We start from the raw sequence: 7985 nt of genomic DNA on the forward strand, positions 1-7985 counted from the left end.
TTGTCAAGTCCCAAAGTTTTGAACTCGAATAGAGTCGGATGCCCCGACTCGAGTCGTCTCCAAATTTTTCGCACGACTCATGTCACCGTGCTCGACTTGATTCTAAGTGCCCCGAGCCGTGTACATGATCCAAAAGCGGTTAACTTTTTCTTTTTGGTTAACGCCCAAAGTTTTCAACCCGACCCGCCTCGGCAACCTCGACTCGAAGCGCCTCGAGCCTTAATGGCCTCCAATGTTTTTGCACGACTCATGCCACCGTCGACTTTTCGCTCGAATCATGTCACCCAGGGCACCTCGATGCTACGTGACCCGAGCCCTGTGCGCGATCCAAAACCGGGTAACGTTTTTTTTTGAACTCCCAAAATTTCATTCTTTTTTGCCTTACGAGCCCTATCATGATCTCTTTTTATAAAGAAAATTCTCAAATCGGATCGTTTCGGCTAGCCTACCTCGAATCTGGCTAGCTAGGCGTAACGCCTCGAGTCGGCTCGGCAATACGTGAACTGAAACTTGTGCGTGATCCAAAAGCGGGTAACTTGTTTTTTTTTTTCTTCTTTTTGTAATGCCCAAAATTTAGCGCTTTTCGCTGTACAGGGCCTCCCATGATTTTTTTTGTTTTTTGTTTTTTTTCCCCTCGTCGACCCACTCTGGCGACCCAGTCGGGTCGCCCGAGGCTGGGGCGACGGAGATGGGTTGACCTAGTCGGGTGACCCAAGTTGGGTCGACCCAGGCGTGCGATCCTGGCTGGGGACAGCAAGTCGATTCTATAAGTTTGCTTGCCAATTTTGCTAGCCAGGTCGGCTCACCAAGTCATCTAACCATGTGGTCTTTGCCAAATCAAGAATTGACTCTTTAAGTCCACTCACAGCTCGTCAAGCCGGCTCACCAAGATGACTTATCGTCTCGCCTCACCAGGTTGCCCCACCAGGTCGCCTCTTCTTTAAGACCGCTCACCATGTCGGCTCCCCAAGTCACCTCACCGAGTCGACTATTCAGGTTGCCTCACCAAGTCGACCCCTTAAGTTCGCTCACCAACTCAGCTCCCTAAGTCAGCTCACCAAGTCGAATCACATAGTCGTTTTACCACCTTGCCCCAGCAGGTGTGCTCGCCAAGTTGCCCCGCCGAGTTGCTTCTCTAAGCCCACTCACCATGTCAGCTCACCAAGTCGGTTGTTCAAGTACGTTTCCAAGTCAACTCTTTAAGTTCGCTCACCAGGTCAGCCCGCCCAAGTCGCCTCTTTAAGTTCGTTCGCCAGGTCGGCCCGCCCAAGTCGCATCAGCGGGCTAACTCGCCGAGTCACCTCGCGAAGTTGACTCTTTAAGTGCGCTCACCAAGTCGACTGTCCATCTCGCCTCGATAAGTTGGCTTGCCGAGTTACCGCAACAAGTCGTCGCCTCTTTAAGCCCGCTCACCGTGTCAGCTCGTCAGGTCGGCTCACCAAGTCGACTAATCAAGTAGGCCCACCAAGTCGCCTCAAGGATAGCTCCTCACCATGAGTCGCCTCACCATGTTGACTCAATGAGTCGCCTCACCATGTTGACTCTTTGAGCCCGCTCGCCAGGTCGCCTCACCAAGTCGACTCGAGTACGTTGCCAAGTCGACTCTTTAAGTTCGCTCGCCAGGTCGACTCGCCAAGTCAGCTCACCATGTCATCTCAACGAACCAACTCGCCGAGTCGCCTCACCACGTCGGCTCTCTAATACCACTCGCCAAGTCGCCCCACCAACTCGCCCCGTTAGGCCCACTCACCACATCGCCCTGTTAGGCCCACTCTCACCAAGTGGACTCTTTAAGTCTGCTCATAAAGTCGAGCCACCAAGTACTCTCACCAAGTCGACTCTTTAAGTCCTTTCATCGAGTCACCCCACCAAGTACTCTCGCCAAGTCAACTCTTTAGGTCCGTTCGTAGAGTCACCCCACCAAGTCGACCCTTCAAGTGCGTTCATCAAGTCACCCCACCAAGTCGACTCTTTAAGTTCACTCATCAAGCCACCCCGCCAGGTCAGCCCACAAATTACTCTCACCAAGTCGAATCTCTAAGTCCGTTCATCAAGTCACCGTCCCGATCTGGCCGAGCCGTTCTGGCCGAGCCATGCTGGCCGAGCCGATCTGGGCGAGCCGATCTGGCCGAGCCGTTCTGGGCAAGCCATGCTGGCCGAGCCGATCTGGGCGACCCGTTCTGGGCGAGCCGATCTGGGCGACCCGTTCTGGCCGAGCCATGCTGGCCGAGCCGTTCCGGCCGAGCCATGCTGGCCGAGCCGATCTGGGCGAGCCGATCTGGGCGAGCCTTGCTGGCCGAGCCGATCTGGGCGAGCCGTTCTGGCCGAGCCGATCTGGGCGAGCCGTTCTGGCCGAGCCTTGCTGGGCGAGCCGTTCTGGCCGAGCCATGCTGGCCGAGCCGATCTGGGCGAGCCGTTCTGGCCGAGCCGTTCTGGCCGAGCCGATCTGGCCGATCTCCAAAAACGGTGTCGTGGATGGCTGTTTGGTCGCCTCTGTGCCAACTCGATCGGCACAACATTGGGAATGGTTCGACAGCGGTTGTCGTTCCAATGTGTCATCGGGATGTCTTGGAACGCGGCCTTTCAAGGGCGAGCTCGCGTCTAGCACTTGGATTGTGCGTCGTCACAAGTGATTGGGGAGATCTCTCTGTGAACGGCGGCATGTGCGATTGCAAGAGAAAATTGACTTAGTGGTCGGAGCATTGGCCTCGGGCCATTGTGACGGCCTTGCAATTTCTCTATAATTGCAACCTATGTTTGCGCAGTAGCAGAGTTTGCACGTTAGATTGGCCTTTGTTCTTGACAGTTCGAAGTACTCTCACCAAGTCAGCAAGTCACCATGCTGGCCGAGCCGATCTGGCCGAGCCGATCTGGGCGAGCTCCAAAAACGGTGTCGTGGATTGCTGTTTGGTCACATTTTTCATTGAATTGGATTTTTAAGGGAGTTGTCCGCGCTATCGCAGATTTCTAATGCAGAGCGAGCCTCGCACTAATAGCTTATATAGGAGAGGTTGTTGCCGCGAGCCTCTCCCGTGCCCCTTTCATTCATTCAACATTGGTGTCTAGGCGGATCGGATTGTTGGGTTTTCAAACGGTGTATGCCGATGTTGAATGAATGGAATGGGCATGAAGCGATCTCAGTGCTTTTCCTCGGCTCTCCTTTAGATCATGTTTTGCGATGACTCAATTTTGGAAAATGTGAGGCAGCGGTTGCCGATCCATGGCGTGTGTTTTTGGTGGTTTTAAAACTTGATCTAAACGTGAGGCCTTGTCTAGCACTCCGGCGTTGCTTGGTATAATGGCAATTTGCTATGGGTGCTCGGCGCTCTAGCAATTTGTCATGTTGTACTTATCGCGGCTACATGGGAGCTTTAATATCGAAAGCTCTCGGCGAAAAATGGTGGCCGAGCCATGCTGGCCGACCCGATCTGGCTTAGCCGTTTTCGTCGACCCGATCTGGCTCTCGTTTCTCACTCCATCGGCACAAATTCGGGAGTTGTTCGACAGCGGTTGTCGTTCCAATGTGTCATTGCGGTGATCTGGAGAGCGATGCTAAGTGCGGGAGCTTGCGTCTAGCATTTGGGGATGTTTGTGCAAGCGAGCAGGGGAGCTTCTCTCATCGGAACCTCTCCGTGGCCTTTGAATATAGGCCCAGTGCCGACGATATCGATGGATACGAGCCTTGGATTATAAAATTGTTCAGCTAACATTGGTTTTTGTGAGAGATGGGTACGAAAGCACTTCCCGATCGATACGCGGGAGTTCCCTAAGATCGCCTCTGTGCCAACTCGATCGGCACAACATTGGGAATGGTTCGACAGCGGTTGTCGTTCCAATGTGTCATTGGGATGTCTTGGAACGCGGCCTTTCAAGGGCGAGCTCGCGTCTAGCACTTGAATTGTGCGTCGTCACAAGTGAATGGGGAGATCTCTCTGTGAACGGCGGCATGGCGATTGCAAGAGAAAATTGACTTAGTAGTCGGAGCATTGGCCTCGGGCCATTGTGACGGCCTTGCAATTTCTCTATAATTGCAACCTATGTTTGCGCAGTAGCAGAGTTTGCATGTTAGATTGGCCTTTGTTCTTGACAGTTCGAAGTACTCTCACCGAGTCAGCAAGTCACCATGCTGGCCGAGCCGATCTGGCCGAGCCATGCTCGCCGAGCCGATCTGGGCGAGCCATTCTGGCCGAGCCGATCTGGGCGAGCTCCAAAAACGGTGTCGTGGATGGCTGTTTGGTCACATTTTTCATTGAATTGGATTTTTAAGGATTTTGTCCGCGCTGTCGCAGATTTCTAATGCAGAGCGAGCCTCGCACTAATAGCTTATATAGGAGAGGTTGTTGCCGCGAGCCTCTCCCGTGCCCCTTTCATTCATTCAACATTGGTGTCTAGGCGGATCGGATTGTTGGGTTTTCAAACGGTGTATGCCGATGTTGAATGAATGAAAGGGGCATGAAGCGATCTCAGTGCTTTTCCTCGGCTCTCCTTTAGATCATGTTTTGCGATGACTCAATTTTGGAAAAGGTGAGGCAGCGGTTGCCGATCCATGGCGTGTGTTTTTTGGTGGTTTTAAAACTTGATCTAAACGTGAGCCCTTGTCTAGCACTCCGGCGTTGCTTGGTATAATGGCAATTTGCTATGGGTGCTCGGCGCTCTAGCAATTTGTCATGGTGTACTTATCGCGGCTACATGGGAGCTTTAATATCGAAAGCTCTCGGCGAAAAATGGTGGCCGAGCCATGCTGGCCGACCCGATCTGGCTTAGCCGTTTTCGTCGACCCGATCTGGCTCTTCTTTCTCACTCCATCGGCACAAATTCGAGAGTTGTTCGACAGCGGTTGTCGTTCCAATGTGTCATTGCGGTGATCTGGAGAGCGATGCTAAGGGCTGGAGCTTGCGTCTAGCATTTGGGGATGTTTGTGCAAGAGAGCAGGTGAGCTTCTCTTATCGGAACCTCTCCGCGGCCTTTGAATATAGACCCAGTGCCGACGATATCGATGGATACGAGCCTTGGATTCTAAAATTGTTCAGCTAACATTGGTTTTTGTGAGAGATGGGTACGAAAGCACTTCCCGATCGATTCGCGGGAGCTCCCTAAGATCGCCTCTGTGCCAACTCGATCGGCACAACATTGGGAATGGTTCGACAGCGGTTGTCGTTCCAATGTGTCATCGGGATGTCTTGGAACGCGGCCTTTCAAGGGCGAGATCGCGTCTAGCACTTGGATTGTGCGTCGTCACAAGTGAATGGGGAGATCTCTCTGTGAACGGCGGCATGGTGATTGCAAGAGAAAATTGACTTAGTAGTCGGAGCATTGGCCTCGGGCCATTGTGACGGCCTTGCAATTTCTCTATAATTGCAACCTATGTTTGCGCAGTAGCAGAGTTTGCATGTAAGATTGGCCTTTGTTCTTGACAGTTCCAGGAGATGACCTCCGGAACTTCTGGATTGGGCCCCTTCAAGGTGAAATTCATCCAGTTGATCGGATGAGCTCGATGACCATTTCACTCCCTTGGCTCCATGAATTCAAATCCCATCCAGCTGCCGTGAAGCCATCCCGATTTTGCTATGCGAGGGCTCTCTCCCCAGAGTCGTTCTCTTCGCAACAACTTCTTTGGCAAAAAAATTTCGGAATGGTTCGGCAGCGGTTGTCGTTCCAATGGTGCCGTTGTGGTGGTTGCCTGGGCAGCGATCTGAAGGGCGAGCCGTCGTCTAGCAGTTGGGCTGCGCATCACGGGTGACAAGGGAGCCTTTGTAATCGGAAGCTCCCCGTGACCATTCGATGAGAAGAGCCATTGCTTGTGTGAGCAAGGACGAATGCAGCCTCGGATTCCAAACGAAATCAACGACATCGGATCTATATATAAGAGCGGAATGAAGCAGAAGCCCGTTTGCCATGCGCGGCTCCCCAAACTTGCTCGTCTTTCTCACTCCATTGGCACAAATTTGGGAGTTGTTCAACAGCGGTTGTCGTTCCAATGTGTCATTGCGGCGATCTGGAGAGCGATGCTAAGGGCGGGAGCTTGTGTCTAGCATTTGGGATGTTTGTGCGAGCGAGCAGGGGAGCTTCTCTTATCGGAACCTCTCCGTGGCCTTTGAATATATAGACCCAGTGCCGACGATATCGATGGATACGAGCCTTGGATTCTAAATTTGTTCACAGCTAAGATTGGTTTTTGTGAGAGATGGGTACGAAAGCACATCCCGATTGCTACGCGGGAGCTCCCTAAGGTCGCCTCTGTGCCAACTCGATCGGCACAACATTGGGAATGGTTCGACAGCGGTTGTCGTTCCAATGCGTCATCGGGGGATGTCTTGGGAAGTGGCCTGGCCTTTCAAGGGCGAGCTCGCGTCTATCACTTGGATTGTGCGTCGCGTCGCAAGTGAATGGGGAGATCTCTCTGTGAACGGCGGCATGGTGATTGCAAGAGAAAATTGACTTAGTCGGAGCATTGGCCTCGGGCCACTGTGATGGCCTGGCAATTTCTCTTTAATTGCAACCTATGTTTGCGCAGTAGCAGAGTTTGCAAGTAAGACGGTCCTTGTTCTTGAGAGTTCCAGGAGATGACCTCCGGAACTTTTGGATTGGGCCCCTTCAAGGTGAAATTCATCCAGTTGATCGGATGAGCTCGATGACCATTTCAGTCCCTTGGCTCCATGAATTCACATCTCCTAACCGACGACAATCTTTTGCTCCTTAGACGACCTCATAATAAATTGGGTCGTGGATGGCTGTTTGGTCAGGATTTTCAACGATTTGGATTTTTATGGCGGATGTCGGCGTGTTCGCTAATTTCTAATGCAGAGCGAGCCTCGCACTAATAGCTTATATAGGAGAGGTTGTTGCCGCGAACCTCTCCCGTGCCCCTCTCATTGATTCAACGGCGGTGTCGAGGCGGATGGAAATGTCGGATTTTGAAACGGTGGACGCCGACGTTGAATCAATTGGAGGGGCATGAAGCCCACCCTCGAGGTGCTATTCCTCGACTCTCCTTTAGATCATGTTTTCTTGTCACCCAGCTGGCGCAATTTCGGAAAGCAGTTGGGCTGCGCGTCATGAGTGACAAGGGAGCCTTTGTGATCGGAAGCTCCCCGTGGCCATTCGATGAGAAGAGCCATTGCTTGTGTGAGCAAGGACGAATGCAGCCTCGGATTCCAAACGAAATCAACGACATCGGATCTATATACAAGAGCGGAATGAAGCAGCAGCCCGTTTGCGATGCGCGGCTCCCCAAAGTTGCTATTCTTTCTCACTCCATCGGGGCACAAATTCGGGAGTTGTTCGACAGCGGTCGTCGTTCCAATGGGTGTCATTGCGGCGAAATTTGTTCACAGCTAAGATTGGTTTTTGTGAGAGATGGGTATGAAAGCACATCCCGATTGCTACGCGGGAGCTCCCTAAGGTCGCCTCTGTGCCAACTCGATCGGCACAACATTGGGAATGGTTCGACAGCGGTTGTCGTTCCAATGTGTCATCGGGGGATGTCTTGGAAAGTGGTCTTTCTTTCACTGAATGGGGGATGTCTTGGAAAGTGGTCTTTCTTTCAAGGGCGAGCTCGCGTCTAGCACTTGGACTGTGCGTCGCGTCACAAGTGAATGGGGAGATCTCTCTGTGAACGGCGGCATGGTGATTGCAAGAGAAAATTGACTTAGTCGGAGCCATTGGCCTCGGGCCATTGTGACGGCCTCGCAATTTCTCTTTAATTGCAACCTATGTTTGCGCAGTAGCAGAGTTTGCATGTAAGATGGGCCTTGTTCTCGAGAGTTCCAGGAGATGACCTCCGGAACTTTTGGATTGGGCCCCTTCAAGGTGAAATTCATCCAGCTCGATGACCATTTCAGTCCCTCGGCTCCATGAACTCACATCTCCCAACCGATGACAATCTTTTGCTCCTCTGCCGACCTCATAAAAAATTGGGTCGTGAATGGCTGTTTGGTAGGAATTTTAAAGGATTTGGATTTTCAAGGCGGATGTCGGTGTGTTCG

This window comes from Cupressus sempervirens, chromosome 1, assembly GCF_028749045.1.
Source record: "Cupressus sempervirens isolate cs-2001-9-10 chromosome 1, ASM2874904v1, whole genome shotgun sequence".
NCBI classification, from domain to species: Eukaryota; Viridiplantae; Streptophyta; class Pinopsida; order Cupressales; family Cupressaceae; genus Cupressus; species Cupressus sempervirens.